Raw genomic sequence first — 23,981 nt, 5'->3', positions numbered from 1 at the left:
ATGAACTAAAGAAATCAGCTGCAAGGTCAGGCGCACTGATGGCACTAATCCGGGCCAAGGCGTGGATTCCTGATCTTGATCCGTCCGACATTAGCAAAGGTTATCTTGGTGTGAAGGAAGATGGCTTAGATTTCAACAATGACGATCTCCGAAGGCTGACCAAGGAAATGCGGCCTATAGCAAGCAAATTGGCGGATGACACATATCTATCTCATTATCAACCGGTTTATGATGTTGAGGGGAAAAGACAGCCCGCGCTGATTCATGATGTAGAAGATCTTGTTCTGCCGATTCGTAAGCATACTTATGCCCCTGACATTGACCCTTCCAACCTTATTCACGAGGAAGCCGTTTTTCAAGCCTTAACTGGAATCGATTGGTCAACGGTTGATTTCCAGCGACTGGGTAGGGATGAGGAGAATGCACCCGCTCAAGATGACCCTCAATCTTCAAGCTGTCCGGATGAAGAATCTTAATCCGGAAGCCGGTTTAATCATTTGCCAAACTTGGTGAAAGAATTATCCTATGTGGGCACTAAAGCGCCTTGTAATAGGCTAGTTCAAATACTTATCTGCTTATGCCATCGAGCATACTTGTTTTGCTTGACATTGATAACTCGCCATTCTTTTGGGATCTATTATATGCATAATCCACAGTGGCTTTATTTAGCTTATTCCTGCAAAAAAATTGAAAGTGTCCTAGCGGTTTACCGCAGGACGGGTCATGGTTCCCAAACATATATATAACCTGGATGCCGAACCAAGGTTGTAATATGTAGATATAAAATAGATGATACCTGTGGTATATCTCGTTTGGCTTACCAACTGTTGTTATAACAAAAGGTGATAACACCAATCTGGAGTGTTGATGACTCCTTGCCTCCTTGTCGGTTAATATTGAAATCTTTCCGGGTGATGGTAAACACCGGTTTATGCATATAATTGTGGTTACTTGTAGTCAAACCAGACCGGAGCAATATTATTGCTGGATTAAAACTGACCATGTACTGACAACTTAGCGTTGAAAGCAATGCCGGGTTGTAATAAACACCGGTTTATCAGAAAATATTCATACATCCCTTATCAAAAGATGTTTAAAACAACAAATACAAAAGAAATATGCAAGGCTTTTCATGGGCTGCCAGGTTGCTGAGTTAAACCATTTTTCAAAGCCTTTGAAGATGGACCTCAATCTTTAACCAATCATCGTTTTAAATTTGACAAGTTCAGGGTCTATGAGATTGACTTGTCAAACGTTCGATGGGTCATACCAGGTTTACCTAGACAGAGTGGCTTACTTAAAAAGGCAGGATAACCCGGGGTTTTAGGTGAATACACCTGGCTTCCAAGCCTGGCTTGATAGCCTATTACAAGGGTGCAAGCTCGTTGTTCTTTGAGAAGCAAGGAGCCGCCAAGTACTATTTGAGCTATGCTCAGTGGTTACCTATGTTTGAGTTGTGCTTTATGCAACAGACTCTCTTTGGTTCCACATAATTTCCTTTTGGCTTTAAGCCTATCAAAAGGTGTAGCTATGGTGTAAATACAACCAAGCCCCCTAGTGATTTCCCTTTTTGGTCTTAAGCCGATCAAGAGGTGTAGCTATGGTTCGAATACGACCAAGCCCCCTAGTGATTTCCTTTATATCTGTGTGGCTTTATAGGCCGGGTTAATAGAACTCCTCTTTGGAAGCAGAAGCCCCCAAGTAATCACACATGATGTAAAAAAGAATAGAGACCCCGCTTTAGCTGGCTCTGGTTTATTATATAATATATACATTGTCATAAGTATGTACATAAGAAGAGCATGTGGCTCAAGTATAGTAAGGCCAAAGAAGAGCTATATTCCATGGCCGCTGGGTCTCCTCCTCCAATTTGCGTGAGTCTTTGTGCTCTCGAACATTGATAAGGTAGTATGACCCGTTGTGCAGGGTTTTGCTGACCACAAAAAGTCCTTCCCAAGGTGGGGATAATTTGTGCATATCAGTCTGATCCTGGATGAGCCGGAGCACCAGATCGCCCTCTTGAAAAGTTCTGGTCTTAACCCGGTGGCTGTGATAACGTCGGAGATCTTGTTGATAAATTGCCGACCGCGCCACTGCGAGATCACACTCCTCATCTAACAGGTCCAGTGAGTCCTGACGTGCCTTCTCATTTTCAGCTTCAACGTATGCCGCCACACGGGGCGAGTCATGACGGATGTCACTAGGGAGAACCGCCTCTGCTCTGTAAACCATGAAGAAAGGCGTGTAACCCGTAGATCTGTTTGGTGTGGTGTTGATACTCCATAATACGGAAGGTAACTCGTCCACCCAACAACCCGGCGTCCGCTTTAAAGGAACCATAAGCCGGGGTTTAATACCTCTCAAAATTTCTTGATTTGCCCTCTCTGCTTGACCATTAGACTAGGGGTGAGCCACTGACGCTACATCAAGCCAGATGTGCTCACGTTGACAAAATTCCTCCATAGCACCCTTGGACAGATTAGTACCATTATCAGTTATAATGCTGTGTGGAAAACCAAACCGGAATATCACCTTTTTGATGAATTGGACTGCCGTGGCTGCATCACACTTACTAACTGGTTCTGCCTCTACCCACTTGGTAAACTTATCAACCGCCACCAACAGGTGGGTCTTTTTGTCCTTGGACCTCTTAAAGGGTCCAACCATATCTAGCCCCCAAGTTGCAAACGGCCAAGTGATTGGAATCATTCTCAACTCTTGAGCCGGAACATGAGTGCGTCGTGCAAATTTCTGACAACCGTCACACCTTTTTACTAAATCTTCAGCATCAGCATGAGCCGTCAACCAATAGAAGCCGTGACGAAAAGCCTTAGCCACCAAGGATTTTGAACCGGCATGGTGACCACAATCTCCTTCGTGGATTTCTCGCAAAATCTCACAACCCTCTTGAGGAGACACACAACGCTGAATTGCTCCTGTGACGCTGTAATGATGTAGCTCCCTGTTGATAACGGTCATTGACTTGGATCGCCGGATTATCTGCCCGGCCAAGGTTTCACCATCTGGTAACTCGCCCCGGTTTATGTAAGCCAGGTACGGGACTGTCCAATCTGGTATAACATGCAAAGCAGCCACCAACTGGGCCTCCGGGTCAGGAATAGCCAACTCCTCCTCTGTGGGTATCTTGACCTGTCGGTGTTCTGGGAACGAGGGTCCCCATACTTGCTTGCCTGCGGCCTGCGGCGTGGCTCAAGCGGGGGCCCAGCGTGGCCCATCTTCATCAGCTCAAGCTCAAGACCCTCGCGAGGGGCCAAGCCTTGTGGGGCGGACGACAGAAAGCTTCCTCAGAGGCAACCTCATCAGGCAGGCTCGCGAGGAGGCGGAGAGATCAAGGCAGGGGTACCTCGCGAGGAACCCGTGATGCAAGCCATGACGATCGAGACCAGGCGGGCGCCGGCCTGTGCAGTGTCCTTGTTTCTCCTTTGGTGCAAAGGGGGAAAGCACAGGCCAAGGCATCAGGCAAATATTACCATTCCGGTGCAACAAGACCAAGACCAGCAGAACGGCAGGACGGAGGTCACCGTGGAGCCCAAGACGGCGTCATCACCAGTGCTTTTGGCAGCCGAAGACCACCTTTGGTCATGATAACTTGTACTATATGTTCCCCTTCAAAATGGCCAAGTGTTGGCGCCCTTCCCGCTCATTTTTTGGCGAGAGGCCCAGGGCCTCTATAAGTAGAACTAGCCACACAGAGTAGAGGGAGATCCAGAAATCTGGTAGAGCCCTAGCAGAGAGAGAGAGAGGCGACTGAACTCACCCTTGCAGTTCATCGCACCAGCTCAAGAACACCTCTCGCGAGGCTGTTCTTCCCTTGTACTGTTCATCATCAGCCCCCTGAGGCAATCCACCACACCACACACTAGAGTAGGGTATTACACCACAACGGTGGCCCGAACCAGTATAAACCTTGTGTCCCTTGTGTTGTTCGTTGTTTCCAGCTTAGATCACACGAGGAGATTGGACGTAGATCGGTAGGGGAGAGATCTCCATGCGCACGCCAGTGTTCGAACCTCAAGGGTCTGCCGGAACCCGAAATCTGACATTTGGCGCGCCAGGTAGGGGTGCGCCGGAGTCCTCCCTCCTGACGACCCGCTCTCCCCCAACATCGCATCCCGCCCTCATGGCGGACAACGCGTCGCCCGCTCCAGCAACGGATGTCGACACTGGGCCAGGGGGCTCCGGGCCTTGGCCCCGCCTTGACACAGGTGCAGTGGCCGCGCAGGTTCAGGCCCGAGACGCCCCCGCGCTACGACGGTGCGGCGGACCCGATGATTTTCCTACTGGCGTATGAGGAGGCCGTCCTCAGAGTCGGGGGCGACGACCGGGTGATGGCCAATTGGTTACCCATGGCCCTCACCGGCATCCTGCGCGCGTGGCTCCTCCACCTGCCGACGGCCTCTGTCACCTCCTGGGAGGAGCTACGCGACCTCTTCCTCGCCCGTTTCGCCGCACCAGCGCCGCCCGTCATCGCAGCTCTCCTGGGCGGCTCCCAGGCACCACCCTCGAGCCATCACGTCAAGCCATTCACCCGCCGGATCAACACCGCCTCCAAGCGCCGAGAAGCCCCCCCCCCGGGCTGGGTGGCGCCCGAGGCCGATCTAACCTTCGACTCGGAGGACCACCCCTTCAACCCCATTGGTTCGGGCGCGCTCCCGATGCTGTGCACCCCCACCATCTGCCAAGTGGCCATCACCAGGACCCTCATCAACGGTGGTGCTGGCCTCAATGTGCTCTCGGTGGAGGCCTTCAGCCTCCTCCACGTGCCGCTGGAGCGGCTCCAACCCAGCAGGCCTTTCTCGGGCGTCGAAGCCGGTTCCACCGCCTCCTTGGGACAGATCCGCCTCCCAGTGACCTTCGGCACCTGCGACAACTTCTGCACGGAGCTGATCGACTTCGACATCGCCCCCATTGGCCTCCCCTACAACGCCATCCTCGGCTATCCGGCCTTGGCTCGGTTCATGGCAGCAACTCACCCGGCGTACAACCTCATGAAGATGCCTGTGAGCAGCGGCGTCCTCACCGTGTCAGGAGACACAAGGGATGCGCTGCAGGTGCTCCAGCTTGTTTTCAGGGCAGCCGCGCTGGCGCAACCCACTAGCACCGACGCCCTTGAGCCCAAGGGGGCTGCACCGGCTAAAAAGAAGCAGCTATTCACCCAAGACAAGGTGGAAACCAAGCAGGTACCAGTCGACGAGGACGGGTCCGCTAGCGCCACCTTCACCATAGGGGCCAACCTCGAGCCCGAGCAGGAGAAAGCCCTGATCAGGTTCCTGCGTGCGAACAAGAAGGTGTTCACGTGGGAACTTGATCAGTTAGCAGGGGTCCCAAGGGAAGTGATTGAGCATCACCTCAACGTGTGCCCCAATGTGCGTCCCGTAAAGCAGAAGGCAAGGCGGCAGTCTACCGAGAAACAGGCTTTCATCGTTCAAGAGACTCGGAAGCTAGAGGCGGTAGGAGTTATCCGCGAGGTCCGCTACCCTGATTGGCTGGCTAATCCGGTCGTTGTGCCAAAAAAGGGAGGAAAGGAGTGCATGTGCGTCGACTTCACCAACCTTAACAAGGCCTGCCCGCAGGATCCATTTCCGCTCCCCCGCATTGACCAGATAGTCGACTCCACCGCAGAGTGTGACCTATTGTGCTTCCTAGATGCCTTCTTGGGCTATCACCAGATCAAGATGGTGGTAGAAGACGTGGAGAAGACGGCTTTCCTGACCCCGTGTGGAGTGTACTGCTATACGTGCATGCCGTTTGGGTTGCGTAATGCAGGCGCGACCATTCAGCGGCTGATGCACATCGCCTTAGGCCGGCAGCTCGGGAGGAACACTGAAGCTTACGTCCATGACATTGTGGTGAAGTCTCGTGAGGCAAGAACCCTGATACAGGACCTGGAAGAAACCTTCGCGAGCCTCAACGAAGTGGACCTACGGCTCAACCCGGAGAAGTGCGTGTTTGGAGTCCCCTCGGGCAAGCTCCTAGGTTTCCTCGTATCCCATAGGGGCATCGAGGCCAACCCGGAGAAGGTCAAGGCAATCGAAGACATGAGCCCGCCAAGGACCCTCAGAGAAATGCAGAAGCTCACCGGGCGTGTAACTGCGCTGGGGCGTTTCATCTCCAAGCTGGGGGAACGAGCGCTGCCCTTCTTCAAGCTGATGAAGAAAAAGGGTCCCTTCGAATGGACTGAAGAGGCCAACAAGGCATTCCAAGACCTCGAGAGGTACCTTACCAGTCCACCAGTGATGGTAGCTCCGCGTCCTTGGGAGCCCCTGGTGCTCTACCTTGCGGCCACCCCCTACTCCGCTAGCGCAGCCCTGGTAGCGGTCAGGGAGGAGCGCTGTGCCAAGGCCGCATTGACTGTCTGAACTGAAGCAAAGCAGAGCCAGGAGGGCCTCGCGAAGGCCGCAACCGCAGCCGGAAAGGAACAGCCGCAGCAGGAGAACGCACCCGGAGCAGGAGAGGCCTCTTCAGGCGACCAAGCACTGGGAGCTCCGTCGTCTCAAGAGACGCCTCGACCTCTGGAGGACGCAAGCAGCGCCAGCACCCTCAACCTCATCGAGCATCCTGTGTACTTCGTCAGCACGGTGCTATGGGATGCAAGGGCATGGTATCCCATGCCTCAAACTCCTCCTTGCGCTACTAGTGGCCTCACGCAAGCTGCACCACTACTTCCAAGGACATCCCATCAAAGTCGTCTCAACATACCCCTTGGAAAGAGTGCTCAGGAGCCCCAACTCAGCTGGAAGGGTTGCTGAATGGAACATCGAGCTACAGGCATTTCTGCTAGAATTCAGTACGACCAGAGTCATCAAAGGAGCCGCACTTGCAGATTTCGTGGCAGAATGGGCAGAAGTGCCGGGTCTCGAGGCAGGCGAAGACCGATCACTTTCCCCGGGAAGTGAAGCACCGGATGGCTGGGTCATGTACTTTGATGGGGCATTCTCCCGACATGGTGCGGGGGCTGGCGCAGTGCTCATATCCCCTACCCAGGACAAACTCTACTACGTCGTACAACTTTGCTTCCAGCACGGAGAAAAGGTCTCCAACAACATAGCGGAGTACGAAGGCCTAATAGTGGGCTTGAAGGCTGCAACTGCCTTACGGGTGAAGCGCCTCATCATCAAGGGCGATTCGCAGCTCCTCGTCAACTTCTCCTACAAGATGTACGAGCCAAAGGACGAGAACATGGAAGCCTACCTCGCTGAGGTTCGCAAGATGGAGAAACAGTTCTGGGGGCAGGAGTTGCAGCAAGTGCCTCGCGGCAGCAATCAGGAGGCTGATGACATTGCCAAGAGGGCATCTAGGCGGCTGCCTCAGGAGCCTGGCGTCTTTGAGGACCGGCTCTTCAAACCCTCGGCGGTGCCGTCACTGTCGAGCACGGCGCAACCAAGGGAGGAGCTCCCTCAACCGCCTGCCTTAGGAGCCCCGATCCGCGGCCCAGCCTCAGGGGCACGCCTGCTCCTGGCATTAGAGCCTTAGGAAGGGTGTTGTATCCCGAAGCTCAAGAACTACCTGATGCAGGGGACTCTGCCAGAGAATGAGGAGGAAGCAGAGCGTGTGGCGTGGCAGGCCATGGCTTATTGCATCAGGGATGTATTGCTCTACAGGAAGCGACCAAATGACGTGTCCTTACATTGCATCTCCTGTGAGCAAGGGAAGGAGCTACTGGCGGACATACACGGTGGAGACCGCGGGCACCACTCGTCGTCACGGACCCTCCTTGGCAAGGCGTTCCGTAGTGGATTCTAATGGCCCACAGTGCTCAACGACGCCGTTGAGCTTGTGAAGGCTTGCGAGGCCTGTCAGTTTCACACTAAGCAGATCCATCAGCCTGCGGGGGGTCTACAGACTATACCCCTCTCATGGCCGTTCGCAGTTTGGGGGCTGGACATTCTGGGCCCGTTTCCTCGGGCGCCAGGGGGCTATCGCTACCTCTACGTCGCCATGGACAAATTCACCAAGTGGGCTGAGGTGGAAGCCGTCCGCACAATCCCGGCAGGCTTAGCGGTCAAATTCATCAAGGGCCTCGTGAGTCGATTTGGGGTGCCCAACCGCATCATCACCAACCACGGTTCGCAATTCACCAGTAATCTCTTCAAAATGTACTGTGCTAACCTTGGAACGCAGATATGCTACGCTTCGGTAGCACACCCCTGGAGCAACGGCCAGGCCGAGCGGGCCAACGCGGAGGTCCTGAGGGGCCTCAAAGTAAGGACCTTCAAGAAGAAGCTGGAAGCCTGTGGCACGGGCTGGTACGACGAGCTCCAGTTCGTGCTGTGGTCAATCCGCACAACTGCGACCAAGCCGACTGGCGAGACCCCATTCTTCCTCGTCTATGGAGCAGAGGTTGTTCTCCCTCACGAGGTCAGGCGTCGCTCCGCACGGGTCCTGGCGTTCGACGAGACGCAGCAGGACGCCATGCGGGGGACGGATCTCGTGCTGGGGGAGGAACGCCGTCGAGAAGCCGTGCTACGAGCGGCAAGGTATCAACAGGCGCTGTGACGATACCACTGCCGCAACATCCGCCCCAGAACTATTGAGGTAGGGGATCTCGTGCTCAAATGGGTTCTCTCTAGAGTGGGGCTGCACAAGCTCTCTCCCATGTGGGAGGGCCCATTCAAGGTTGTTCATGTTTCTAGGCCTGGCTCCGCGCGCTTGGAGACCACGGAGGGGGTACCCATCCAGAACGCGTGGAACATTCAACATCTCCGGAGGTTCTATCCCTGAGTGAGGCGCGAAAAGGCCCGGTGCCTATGAAGAAGGCGAATGCCTGTGAAGCTGCTGCGTTTTGGGAAAGGCCCGGTGCCTGTGAAGAAGGCGAATGCCTGTGAAGCTGCTGCATTTTGGGAAAGGCCTGGTGCCTGTGAAGAAGGCGAATGCCTGTGAAGCTGCTGCGTTTTGGGAAAGGCCCGGTGCCTGTGAAGCTCGCCGCCCGTGACACTCTCACGTAATAATGAGTGGGGCTGTACACGCCCCGGAGTCTCCGGAGTGCCGCCCTCGGGCCTCGGGGGCTCCGGCCCACGCCCAGTGGCAGCACTTAGCTTCGTGCTGGTGAGAAGACGTCGAAGACTAGAATAGGTGCCGGACGCGGCTTTCCCATTTGCTTTCTGCAGTTGGCTTGTTTATTCCCGTTTGAAGTTTTATTGGAGTTGCTGACGTTCCTGGCTTGTGACTCTTTGTCTTTCTTGCTCGCTTGCCTCGTTTTCTCTCGCACAAGTCTCGCGAGGGAGTCGCGGGCGCCCCCGCAAGTGTTTTCTACCCCGATTGTTTGGAGCTTTCCTATCCGAGTCCTCTGCGGGAGCACCCCTCCCAGTCCATGCCCCACGGGCATCGCGACACGAGTGCAGGACCTAGGCCGATCGCCCCCACAACCAAGACCGTAAGCTACCCCTCCTACTGATCCTTGCAGGGCACAAAGCGCACGACGAGGCCACGGCCTCGGGAGGCGAGGACCGCGCCAAGCCCCACCGAGCTAAAATAGTTCCCGCACATGGGTGCGTGACGCGGAAACACAGCGCAGAAATAGCGGAAACAACACGATGGTTAAACAGCAACAGTTCTAACACGCCCCCGCGGGGCCCTACATTACTTTCTATTTCTACGCAGGATAAGAAAGAAAACAAAACGAGCGCGATTTGTCCTGCGCCAACCCACAACGAAGGCTCGAGCTGCTCCTGGGGCTCAGGCGGATCCCTCCTCTCGCTTCACTTGGGCGCGACGGCGGGCTGACCCGCTACCTTCACCCAGGCGGGCGCGACGGCGCGGGGGCTAGTCGCGGCCACCGCTGGAGGAGCTGCTGCCTAAGAGGGGGTCGCCGAAGCTCAGCGAACCCTGAGCACCGCTGCCTGTACGCCAGTCGCCATCTTCATCTTGGTCAGTGTCGGGGCTGGGCAGGTGGCCGCGGTCGTCGTCTTCAGGGCAGCACCCGGCACGGCGACCATCTTCCCCAAACACCCTCACGTAGACGGTGGTGTCGCCATCGAACTTGAAGTACAGGGTACACCACCGGCCTAGGCCACGCGCGCGGGCAAACATTTTACTAGCCGCGTGTCAGAGCCCCGTTCCTAGAGATGGAGACCTCCAGCGAAGCCCAGGAGGCCCTGCTGCAGCAGCCGTCTGCCTGGAGCCAGAAGCCGCACCGAGCGCTGGCCGGCAGTTCATCTATGAAGAAATGGGGGAGCTTGAGCCGGGTGCTGGATGGGTCCACCGACCACACGACGAACTCTGGCAGCACCTCCGTAGAGAGAAAGCGTGGCCTAGGGGGGCGCACACCCATGGCGTGCCCCCCGTCGGCAACCGGGCGCTCACCACCGCACAGGGAACCACCTCCATGGCCGCGGGAGGCTACCACGGGATCCGTGGTATACTTGCGAGGGCAGCCTCGGCCACGCTTGGTGGGGGGGGTCAGGCCCTGCCCGGGGGGCCTTTCCTTTCTCCGCGGCCGAGAATCTCTTTGGGGCCATGGGGACGGCGAGTAGCCAAGAAGAAGAAAAGGAGCAGCAAGAAGGGATGGACTAAAGGGGCTCGCCCAGCCTCGTACTTATAGCCGGAGGAGGCCAACCGCCGAGCACCACGATCGCAGGTAATCATAACCGGTTTCTCTGCATGCAGGGACTTGTCAAGTTGTGTAGTCACCGAGGCATCATGGGGAAGCGCATACGCCCACATCCAGTCAACCGCCACGCGGCGCCCAAGGCCACAGGCTGTTGGGGCCCGCGACACTTTGCGCTTACCCCTTTGCTTCCCCGCCAGGCCAAGCCCGGGAGCGCCTTGGGCCCGGGGGCTACTGTCGGCGTTCTGGGAACGGGGGTCCCCAGACTTGCCTGCCTGCGGCCTGCGGTGTGGCTCAAGTGGGGGCCCAGCGCGGCCCATCTTCATCAGCTCAAGCTCAAGACCCTCGCGAGGGGCGAAGCCTCGCGGGGAAGATGACAGAAAGCTTCCTCAGAGGCAACCTCATCAGGCAGGCTCGCGAGGAGGCGGAGAGATCAAGGCAGGGGTACCTCACGAGGAACCCGTGACGCAAGCCATGACGATCAAGACCAGGCGGGCGCCGGCCTGCGCAGTGTCCTTGTTTCCCCTTTGGTGCAAAGGGGGCAAGCCCAGGCCAAGGCATCAGGCAAATGTTACCATTCTGGTGCAACAAGACCAAGACCAGCAGAACGGCAGGGCAGAGGTCACCGTGGAGCCCAAGACGGCGTCATCACCAGTGCTTTTGGCAGCTGAAGACCACCTTTGGTCAAGATAACTTGTACTATATGTTCCCCTTCAAAATGGCCAAGTGTTGGCGCCCTTCCTGCTCATTTTTGGGGGAGAGGCCCAGGGCCTCTATAAGTAGAACTAGCCACACAGAGTAGAGGGAGATCCAGAAATCTGGTAGAGCCCTAGCAGAGAGAGGGGCGACTGAACTCACCCTAGCAGTTCATCGCACCAGCTCAAGAACACCTCTCGCGAGGCTGTTCTTCCCTCGTACTGTTCATCATCAGCCCCCTGAGGCAATCCACCACACCACACACTAGAGTATGGTATTACACCACAACGGTGGCCCGAACCAGTATAAACCTTGTGTCCCTTGTGTTGTTCATTGTTTCCAGCTTAGATCACGTGAGGAGATTGGACGTAGATCGGTAGGGGAGAGATCTCCGCGTGCACCCCAGTGTTCGAACCTCAAGGGTCTGCCGGAACCCGAAATCCGACATGGCCGATGGATTATGAAGTACATCGAGGAAGACATTAGGTGGCACCGGTTTACGCTGAGAGCCTAGACGACTTAAAGCGTCCGCCGCTTCATTCTTTCACCGGTCTATATGGTCAACTTGATAACCCTTGAAATGACCAGCCACTATGTCCACCTCTCGTCGATATGCAGCCATGAGTGGCTCCTTAGAATCCCAAGTGCCAGATACCTGCTGAGCCACCAGGTCCAAGTCACCGAAGCACTTAACCAGCTTAAGTTCATCTCCTTAGCCATCCTCAGACCATGGAGTAAGGCCTCATACTCGGCTGCATTGTTAGTGCAAGGGAACATTAAGCGGAGAACATAACAAAACTTGTCACCTCGTGGGGAAGTTAATATGACTCCAGCCCTCGAACCCTCCAACTGTCTAGACCCATCAAAGTGAATGGTCCAATATGTGTTATCTGGCTTTTCCTCCGGTGCCTGCAACTCTGTCCAATCATTGATGAAGTCCACAAGTGCTTGGGATTTGATTGCTGTGTGAGGCGTATATTTTATCCCGTGGGGTCCAAGCTCAATAGCCCATTTGGCAATCCGACTAGTTGCTTCTCTGTTTTGAATGATATCTCCGAGAGGGGCTGAACTGACCACTGTGATAGGATGACCCTGAAAATAATGCTTGAGCTTTCGGCTTGCCATGAAAACCCCATATACCAGCTTCTGCCAATGCGGATACCTCTGCTTTGACTCAATAAGCACCTCACTGATATAATAAATCGGTCGTTGAACCGGATAATCCTTTCCAGCCTCCTTGCGCTCCACAACAATAGCCACACTAACAGCCCGGGCATTAGTAGCCACATATAGCAATAAGGGATCTTTATCAATTGGAGCCGCAAGGACTGGCGGTTCAGCTAACTGTCTCTTCAAATCCTCAAACGCTTTATCAGTCGCGTCGCTCCAGACAAAGTCATCTGTTTTCTTTAGCATCTGATATAAAGGGATAGCCTTCTCCCCAAGACGACTAATAAACTGGCTCAAAGTCGCAATCCGGCCCGCTAAACGTTGAACGTCATTGATATATGCCAGTTTAGCCAGAGAGGTGATAGCTATGATCTTCTCTGGATTAGCCTCAATGCCCCTGTTATACACCAGAAAACCCAAGAGCTTGCCTGCCGGAACACCAAAGACACATTTGGCCAGATTAAGCATCATCTTATAAACCCAGAGGTTATCAAAGGTTTCCTTCAAGTCATCTATCAATGTTTCCTCCTTCCTAGATTTCACCACAATGTCATCCACATATGCATGAACATTGTGCCCAATCTGCTTATGAAGACAATTCTGAACACAGTGCTGATAAGTCGCCTGGGCACTCTTGAGCCCAAAAGACATAGATACATAGCAGAAGGCTCCAAAGGGAGTTATGAAAGCTGTCTTCTCCTGGTCTTTAACTGCCATTTTAATCTGATGATAACTAGAATAAGCATCCAGAAAACAAAAACGGTCACACCCCGTCGTAGCATCAATGATTTGATCAATACGAGGGAGAGCAAAGGGGTCAGCTGGACAAGCCTTGTTCAAGTCCGTGTAGTCCACACACATCCGCCAAGTGCCGTTTTTCTTAAGAACCAACACCGGATTAGCCAGCCACTCAGGGTGAAAGACCTCGATGATAAACCCTGCGGCCAACAGCCGAGCTACCTCCTCACCAATAGCCTTACGCCTTTCTTTGTTGAAGCGGTGGAGAAACTGCCTGACCGGTTTAAACTTAGGATCTATATTAAGTGTGTGCTCAGCGAGTTCCCTCGGTACACCTGGCATGTCAGAAGGCTTCCATGCAAAGATGTCCCGGTTCTCACGGATGAACTCGGTGAGCGCGCTTTCCTATTTGGGATCCAGGTTAGCGCTGATGCTGAACTGCTTGGATGAATCGCCAGGAACAAAATCAACCATCTTAGTGTCTGTAGCCGATTTAAACTTCAACACCGGATCATGCTCCGTAGTTGGTTTTTTCAAAGAAGTCATGTCTGCCGGATCAACATTGTCCTTATAAAACTTCAGCTCCTCTGTGGCACAAACCGACTCAGCATAAGCCTGATCACCCTCTTCACATTCCAAAGCAATCTTCCTGCTCCCATGTACTATGATGGTCCCCTTATGACCCGGCATCTTAAGCTGTAGATAAACATAACACGGCCTCGCCATGAACTTGGCATAAGCTGGTCGTCCGAACAGGGCATGATACGGACTCTTGATTTTCACCACCTCAAAAGTCAATGTTTCTGACCTTGAATCATGATCATCTCCAAAAGCCACCTCTAGGGCTATCTTGCCCACTGGATACGCCGATTTACCAGGCACCACACCATGAAAAACGGTGTTCGACGGTTTAAGACTCTTATCTGTCAGTCCCATACGGCGGAAGGTATCATAGTAAAGGATATTGATACTGCTTCCCCCATCCATAAGTACCTTGGTGAACTTATACCCCCCAACTTGAGGTGCCAACACTAAGGCCAGATGACCCAGATTATCAACCCGGGGTGGGTGATCCTCTCGACTCCATAAAATGGGTTGCTCATACTAGCGCAGATACTGAGGCAGCGCCGGTTCAACAGAGTTCACAACCCTTTTATGAAGCTTTTTATCGCGTTTACACAAGCTAGTGGCAAAGACATGATACTGCCCACTATTCAACTGCTCCGGATTACTCTGATAACCCGATTGTTGCTGCTGCTGATTCCCCTGATGGTTATAACCTCCCTGATTACCCTGATTGCCTTGGTTACCATGTCCGGTTTGATTGCCTTGGAACCCTGAACCGAAGCTGTTACCTCCATAACCTGGCCCATGAAATCCACCTCCTGAACCGCCGGGCGGCCATTGTCATATTGAAATAGATTGGAATTTTTGAACTCCTACATAATGAAGCAATCCTTCCAAAGATGCGAAGCTGGCCTCTCCTTCGATCCGTGTTTTGGGCAAGGCTGATTTAGCAGGCGTTCAAGATTGGGACCTGACCCTCCACCCCGTTGGGGCGGTTTACCCTTGCGACGCTGACCGTTATCCTGAGCATTGGTGTTAGCCACGAAGTCCAAACTATTGTCTGCCTTGTGCTTACCATTGTTCCCATGACCTGCCGGATTGTGCTGCTGCCCCTTGGCATTGCTGTTCTTTTTCCCCTTCCCCGTTTTGTCATCCTCAGACTCATGGTCTTTGGTACTATCTGAATTGGCATATTTCACCAAAGCAGCCATAAGGGTTGACATGTCATTGTAGTGATGTTCGAGCCTCCCTAACTTCAGTTTTAATGGCATAAACCGGCAATTGCCCTCCAACGTCAAAATAGCAGTATCCGCGTTGATGTGGTCTGACGAATGCAGAATAGCAGAGACTCGCTTTACCCAATGGGTTGTAGACTCCCCATCCTCTTGAACACAAGCGGCCAGGTCCACAATCGACATAGGTTGCTTACACATATCCTTAAAATTCTGGATAAACCGGTTTTTTAACTCGGCCCATGACCCAACGGAGTTAGCCGGTAAGCTCTTTAACCAGGTATGAGTTGTCCCCTCCAACATCATGGTGAAGTACTTAGCACACACCTCTTCATCCATATCCAGCATCTCCATCGCCATCTCATAACTCTTAACCCATGACTCAGGGGGTAAATCGACAGTGTAATTGGGAACTTTACGGGGGCCTTTAAAATCCTTGGGTAGTCGCACAATACGCAAAGCGGGGGTGAGACATGACACCCCTAAAGAACTGAAGACCACACCTGGCTCCACTGAAGTGGTAGGACGAACCGGAGTAAGCTGACGAGCCGCATGCTGTGCTGCTAACTCAGCTTCTCGACGTGCACGACCATGATCCACCACATCCCGCGCATTAGCACCACCACCCGCTGGGTTATGCCCTCGCGGCGAGTTACGGTGACGTGCACTACTTGACACGGCCGGTTCATCGATATGCCTACTGTAGCTCCGACTCAGACGGTGGGTGGAATGAATCCTCTCGCGACTATGCGAATAAGCCTGCTGCTGGGTTAAAGCTGTCTGTAGGAGCACTCTGGCCCGTCGTGTTTCAATTGCCACTGGTGACTCGCCGTCGATCGGGAGGGTGACCAATCGTGAAGCGGCGGCAACGATATTATCCAATGGGTTGGAGTAATGACCCGGGGGTGCTGGGACGTGTTGTGACAAGATGTTGTTCTGACGAGGCGGATCCATCGTGCGTGGCTGAACCGACGCTCCTATTACCGGTGCCTCACTCCGGTTTACCACTGGCTGCTTACTGGTTCTGCTCCTAGCGTGTTGAAGAGATTTCTAGGCTCATAACCCGACGGGAGGTGCGACCGGTATCTCCTCCTCATGACATCATCTGAGGCACTCTGATCCAGCCTGAGCCGGTAGGCCCGAGCTTCTAACTCGGCCCGTTCTGTAGCCATCCTGGCGTTCTCTGCTGCCAGGTCTGCTTTAGCATGAGTTATCTGATCCTTCACCTTTGCAATCTCTGCGTTGTGCTGATCCCGGTTTGCCGCGTCCACCTCCGCTGCTAGCAACATTACTAAATTGTCGAACATATCGGACAATACCTGATCCGGAGGCGGTGCAGAGCCCCCTGCTCCCACAGGCGTTGCTGTTGCTGAACCGGAGATCATTGCCGCGGAGGTAGAAGAGTGTTGCACTGGTTGTGTACCGGCCATGAAGACCGCGACCCGGCTTGGCAGATCAAGGGGGTCCGGAATACTGTTGCCATCGGAGCCTCCACTAATCCGTCCATCCTGCAGTTGGTACAGGGACTCGGTCTCTCCGGTTGAAGACTCGTCATCGAAACAGACAACGGTTTCTCCATCAGATGCCGGTCCATCCTCGTATTCTGCTCCGTGGATGACACCTACGAAGACATGCCTTGTTGCGGGCTGAACCTAGGCAGGGCTTGCACGCTAAGCCGTCTCGACGATGTCGGTGCAGGTGTCCGGCTCAGGGCCCGGTTCGCCGATCTTGCCGATGAAGACGTCAATTCCGCCAAAGGGGACCCGGTATCCATATTCAATTGAACCGGCCTCGGGACCCCATCCTGCATCGTCGATGTAGAGCTTGTCGTGACGACTCTTGGTCATCCATCCCACAGCGTATCCCTTGAGTCCTTCAAAGCCGCCCTTCAAGAACTCGAAACCAATGTGCGATAGCCCCACGGTGGGCGCCAACTGTCGTGGTTTTGTCATGGCAGATGTCCTCATGAAAGGACTTAGTCGTGGAGCCATCGCTATGGTTTAGCTTAAAGGGGTTAAACCAAACAAGGGACATGATAGTTTTATACTAGTTCGGCCCCTTCGATGAAGGTAAAAGCCTACGTCTAGTTGTGGTGGAATTGCAGGGGTTTCGATGACCAGGGAGCGAATCCGCTTTGCCTGGCTCTCGAGTTGTTGTTGTGTGTTGTCCCTAAACCGCCGCCGGGTCGTCCCTTTATATAAATAGGTTGACGCCCGCTGGTTTACAGAGTCCCGAGGCCAGATCATAAACATGTCCGGCTCGGTCTCTATTCCTTAACTTACAATACAAGTTACATATTCATGTCAGTTTATGTCTACAGGCCTTAACCCGCCTTTGGGCCTTGGGTCTTCCTGAAGCGCCACCATCCTTGTCTTCACGGGCCTTTGAATAAAGCAACCATCATGGGATAATCTGGCCTCTCCTAGCCGGTTTACGCCCGGTGGTAATATCCCCAACATAAGGTATGTATGCGGAGCAGTCCCTGCACATATATTTTTGTGATATAAGCATGACGCTGAAAGTTGTGCCTGGCTGCAGATGGTGCTGCCGCCATTGAAATTCTTTGGGCGGAGCTAGCCCGGGCCAAGGAGCAGGCCTGGTGTAGTAATGCGACCGCCGAGAAGGCATCGGCTGAGTTAAAAGCCGAACGAGCTGCTCGGCGTCGAGACGAGGAGAAGATATCCACGATGGCGCGCGAGCTAAAAAGTGCTGCTAGCCGGTGTGAGCTCCTTGAGAAGGAGAATGAAGCGAAAATGGCTGAAATTGACAAGGCCCTACGAGAGGGAGAGAAGCGCGGTCTGAATCCAGAGCAGCCCGTGAGGAGATCCGGGAAGCTGGGGAGATTGCAGCTGGTAAGCCATTTTTGCTATAGGCTAAGTTCGGCGATCCGAACTATGCTCAGCTTAACCAATTGTGGAGTTCTCCGGACGAGTTTTAAGACTTGCCGAAGAGTCCTTCCGATGCGGCGCAGTATTATCAGGCGCGAGATGGGTACACAACGGAGAATCTTTTCTGGTCACAATTCGGTGCCTCGAAGCGCCCCTGTTGCTGAATGAGCGGATGTCCCAATGGGCCGAGCTTCATAGGATATCCGGTGCTGCCATGAAGAATGTCATAATCCGGTTATGGCCAACTGAGCCTGTTCCGAACAGTTACTTCGGCTTGGTGCAGCGGCTTGTTGACGCAGTGCCGCGCATCGACGCTGTGAAGCGATCAGTGTGCATCGAGGGTGCACGGATGGCTTTTGCCTGAGTCAAGACGTTCTGGGGGAATATGAAGGCCATTGACGTTGCGGTGAAAAGTCCACCCAAGGGCAAGGACGGCCACGAACCGGAGCATTATTTTGAAGACGTCCTTGTAGCCGCCCACTTGATAGAGGGTCAATGCTCGAAAGACATAATGTTCGAGTGAGGTGTATGAGAATTGTATGAGACAATTTTATAGTAAATCTATTTGTATATTTTGCTCGAAAGCTTGTGTTCCTCCTGTGCGGCAGTTTTAATATAATCTGGAAGTTTTCCAGTCGTCGGCTTCAGCCCCATGTAGGAAGTACAGGGGTGTTCGAAAAAGCATCTGATCACTCTTGACCCAACGTCTTGGTCCGTGAAGGAGGTGTCAATGCGGCGAACCAGGCAACCAGACTATAGGGCATTAACACTTTCACCTAGCCATAGGAGTTTTATGGTGGTTCTACGACACAGCCCCTAGTATGTATGCGGTTTAGTCATACGATGCATTTACATAATTGACCGGAAAAGAGGTCCTTCGTGTGACACGGAGGAATCACTAGAGATTCCGATAAATCATTGAGTGGTTGACCAGCTCTCGCCGCATCATGACAGTCAGTTTTCGGCTTTCACTACCGAGGTGTGTCACCAGGTGAACCGGTAGCACAATCGCAGTAGTTCTCCCTTTACTACCCTAGCCGATAGAGCGGAACGTAGGATAGCAAGCACAGGAGCTGGGCAACCCAACTATTGACCCAAGACATGATTCGGAGCTGATGCATATAAGGCCAAACTCACGACGCTGAGGTACACTGTAAAAGCTGTTCGGACTTTGTTGGCAACTCATTTGTTCCCGTACCGAGCCCCTGGCAAGTTAAGCCGGGGTATATCTGTGAAAACAACCATAGGAGGCGAATTCATTTTGCGAAAAGGCGCGAGTGATTAATTTGGATAATTTGAACTGGGACCTGAGTGGCATGCCAATGGTTACTTGATATATATAAAGGCCACGTCCTCGGCAATTTGATATGCCCTCGGTTGAAGGCAGAGGAAAAAGGCATGTTACAGGCTCGACAAGAGAGTGCGGTCTACAAAAAGTTATTTTGGACCTCCTGTCGCACGTCTGCGCCGCCTGTCCTCAGCGAGGGGAATCCTTGAATGAAGTAGCCCCGTAGGTGAGTGTATGGATCCGAATTCCTATGGGGTCGGTCGTAGGTGTTTCCCCTTTGCGCCACCTGCTTTTAAGAGATAATGAAACAAAAGAAAATAGGAAAGTGGTTGAAGAATGTTACCGGAGTGCCTGCAGACTTGTCCGTATTGTGCTTCCGTCAATGCCCATGGTATCTTGAGTGCGTAATTATGTATGCGCGGTATAGTTTTAACGCGTATATGAGATGGGCAGCGGAAGCCGAACTGCTATTTCCGTTTCGGATTTGATCGATCTTCAGGGGGGAATTGCTTCCGCCCTCCGGCATTTAGCTGGTGAGCCACTCCGTTGTCCCTATTGCCTCGTGGCCCATTTCCATACCACAATTAAGAAGAATTACATTAAAATTATGCCAGCGAGGGGTCTTGAATCTTTGATTGCTCCATGCTACGTTGAAGCACAATTAAGAAGCTGTTGGGTCTTGAATCTTTCGGATCTGAATATTCATACCACAATTAAGAAGAATTACATTAAAATTATGCCAAGTAGTACTCCGCATCAAAAATTCTCTTTTTATCATTTACCTACTCGAGGACGAGCATGCATTAAGCTTGGGGATGCTTGATACGTCTCCAACGTATCTATAATTTTTGATTGCTCCATGCTATATTATCTACTATTTTGGACATTATTGGGCTTTATTTTCCACTTTTATATTATTTTTGGGACTAACCTATTAACCGGAGGCCCATCCCGGAATTGCTTTTTTTTCCTATTTCAGTGTTTCGGAGAAACAGAATACCAAACGGAGTCTAAACGGAATGAAACCTTCGGAAACGTGATTTTCTCATCAGATAAGATCCAGGAGACTTGGACCCTCCGTCAAGAAAGCCACGAGGCGGTCACGAGGGTGGAGGGCGCGCCCCCTGCCTCATGGGCCCCTCAAAGCTTCACCGACGTACTCCTTCCTCCTATATATACCTACGTACCCCCAAATCATCAGAGATGGAGCCAAAAACCTAATTCCACCGCCGCAACTTTCTGTATCCACGAGATCCCATCTTGGGGCCTGTTCCGGAGCTCTGCCGAAAGGGGCATCGATCATGGAGGGCTTCTACATCATCATCCAAGCCCCTCCGATGAAGTGTGAGTAGTTTACTCTAGACCTACGGGTCCATAGTTAGTATCTAGATGGCTTCTTCTCTCTTTTTGGATCTCAATACAATGTTCTCCCCCTCTCTTGTGGAGATCTATTCGATGTAATCTTCTTTTTTGCGGTGTGTTTGTTGAGATCGATGAATTGTGGGTTTATGATCAAGTCTATCTATGAATAATATTTGAATCTTCTATGAATTCTTTTATGTATGATTGGTTATCTTTGCAAGTCTCTTCGAATTATCAGTTTGGTTTGGCCTACTAGATTGGTTGTTCTTGCCATGGGAGAAGTGCTTAGCTTTGGGTTCGATGTTGCAGTGTCCTTTCCCAGTGACAGAAGGGCAGCAAGGCATGTATTGTATTGTTGCCATCGAGGATAACAAGATGGGGTTTTTATCATATTGCATGAAACTATCCCTCTACATCTTGTCATCTTGCTTAAGGCGTTACTCTGTTTTTAACTTAATACTCTAGATGCATGCTGGATAGCGGTCGATGAGTGGAGTAATAGTAGTAGATGCAGGCAGGAGTCGGTCTACTTGTCTCGGACATGATGCCTATATACATGATCATGCCTAGATATTCTCATAACTATGCTCAATTCTGTCAATTGCTCAACAGTAATTTGTTCACCCACCGTAGAATACTTATGCTCTTGAGATAAGCCACTAGTGAAACCTATGGCCCCCAGGTCTCTTTCTCATCATATCAATCTCCATCACTTTATTATTGCTTTGCTTTTACTTTTTACTTTGCATCTCTATACCAAAAATACCAAAAATATTATTTATCATCTCTATCAGATATCACTTTCGTAAGTGATCGTGAAGGGATTGACAACCCCTAAGCGCATTGGTTGCGTTGAGCTATTGTTTTTATGTAGGTACGAGGGACTCACACGTAGCCTCCTACTGGATTGATACCTTGGTTCTCAAAAACTAAGGGAAATACTTATGCTACTTTGCTGCATCATCATCTCCTCTTCGGGGAAATCCAACGCAGTGCTCAAGAGGTAGCAAGAAGAATTTCTGGCGCCGTTGCCGGTGAGGTTTTCGCAAAAGTCAACATACCAAGTACCCATCACAATCCCTATCTCCCGCATTACATTATTTGCCATTTTCCTCTCGTTTTCCTCTCCCCCACTTCACCCTTGCCGTTTTATTCGCCCTCTCTCTCTATCCTCCCTCTCTTTCTCTACTTGCCTTTTTCTGCCTGTTTGCTTTTTGTTTTGCTTGTGTGTTAGTTTGCTTGTTTGTCGCGATGGCTCAAGATAATACCAAATTGTGTGACTTCACCAATACCAACAATAATGATTTCCTTAGAACTCCGAGTGCTCCTCTTACCGATGCTGAATCTTGTGAAATTAATGCTGCTTTGCTGAATCTTGTCATGAAAGATCCATTTTCCGGCCTTCCTAGTGAAGATGCCGCTACCCATCTTAATAGCTTCGTTGATTTGTGTGACATGCAAAATAAGAAAGATGTGGATAATGATATTGTTAAATTGAAGCTATTTCCTTTTTCGCTTAGAGATCGTGCTAAAGCTTGGTTTTCATCTTTGCCTAAAAATAGTATTGATTCATGGAACAAGTGCAAAGATGCTTTTATCTCTAAGTATTTTCCTCCCGCTAAGATCATCTCTCTTAGAAACGACATTATGAATTTTAAGCAACTTGATCATGAACATGTTGCACAAGCTTGGGAGAGAATGAAATTAATGATACGTAATTGTCCTACTCATGGTTTGAATTTGTGGATGATTTTACAATTTTTTATGTCGGATTGAATTTTGCTTCTAGAAATCTTTTGGATTCGGCCGCGGGAGGCACTTTTATGGAAATCACCTTAGGAGAAGCTACTAAACTCCTAGATAATATTATGGTTAATTATTCTCAATGGCATACTAAAAGATCTACTAATAAAAAGGTGCATGTGATAGAAGAAATTAATGTTTTGAGTGGAAAGATGGATGAACTTATGAAATTATTTGCTAATAAGAGTGTTTCTTCTAATCCTAATGATATTCCCTTGTCTACTTTGATTGAGAATAATAATGAATCTATGGATGTGAATTTTGTTGGTAGGAACAATTTTGGTAACAACGTGTATAGAGGAAATTTCAATCCTAGGCCTTATCCTAGTAATCCCTCTAATAATTATGGTAATTCCTACAAAAATTATTATGGAAATTATAATAATATGTCCTCTGATTTTGAATCTAATATTAAAGAATTCATTTCTTCGCAAAAGAATTTTAATGCTATGATTGAAGAAAAATTGCTTAAGATTGATGATTTGGCTAGGAACGTTGATAGAATTTCTCTTGATGTTGATTCTTTAAAGCTTAGATCTATTCCTCCTAAGCATGATATCAATGAGTCTCAAAGCCATGAGAATTTCCATTGATGAGTGCAAGGAAAGAACCACTAGGACGCGTGCTATGAAAGATGCCTTTATTAAAGCGTGTTCTTCTAGTTCCTATGAAAATAATGATGAAGATCTAAAAGTTATTGTTGTGTCCCCTATTAAATCTTTATTTTGCAATATTAATCTTGATAATGATGGGACTGAATATGATCCACCTTTACCTATAAGGCATTCTAAAAATTCGGAGTATTTAGATCTTGATGATGAAATTGATAAAAGTGGGATTAAAATAAATAAAACCCTAGATGATGCTAAACCCACTATATTGGATTTCAAATAATTTAATTATGAAAATTGCTCTTTAATTGATTGTATTTCCTTGTTGCAATCCGTGCTAAAAACTTGAGTTGAAAGTTTCTATCCCTAGAAAACTTTATGATGAGTGGGAACCTACTATTAAAATTAAAATTAAAGATCATGAGTTTTATGCTTTGTGTGATTTGGGTGCTAGTGTCTCTACTATTCCCAAAACTTTGTGTGATTTGCTAGATTTCCGTGATTTTGATGATTGCTCTCTAAACTTGCATCTTGCAGATTCCACCATTAAGAAACCTATGGGAAGAATTAATGATGTTCTAATTGTTGCAAATAGGAATTATGTGCCCATAGATTTTATCGTTTTTGATATACATTGCAATCCTTCTTGCCCTATTATTCTTGGTAGACCTTTCCTTAGAACGGTTGGTGCAATTATTGATATGAAGGAAGGGAATATTTGATTTCAATTTCCATTAAAAAAGGGCATGGAACACTTCCCTAGAAAGAAAATAGAATTACCATATGAATCTATCATGAGAGCCACTTATGGATTGCCTACCAAAGATGGCAATACCTAGATCTATTCTTGCTTGTTATGCCTATCTAGGGGCGTTAAACGATAGCGCTTGTTGGGAGGCAACCCAATTTTATTTTTATTCCTTGCTTTTTGCTCCTGTTTAGTAATAAATAATTATTTAGACTTTGTTTTGGTTGTGTTTTTGTGTGTTTAATTAGTGTTTGTGCCAAGTAGAACCATTGGGAAGACTTGGGGAAAGTCTTGCTGAACTTGCTGTAAAA

This window comes from Triticum urartu, chromosome 6 (assembly GCF_003073215.2).
Source record: "Triticum urartu cultivar G1812 chromosome 6, Tu2.1, whole genome shotgun sequence".
In the NCBI taxonomy this organism is placed as follows: Eukaryota; Viridiplantae; Streptophyta; class Magnoliopsida; order Poales; family Poaceae; genus Triticum; species Triticum urartu.
The sequence above is the reverse complement of the archived record's forward strand: the minus strand, read 5'-3'. Positions refer to the sequence as shown.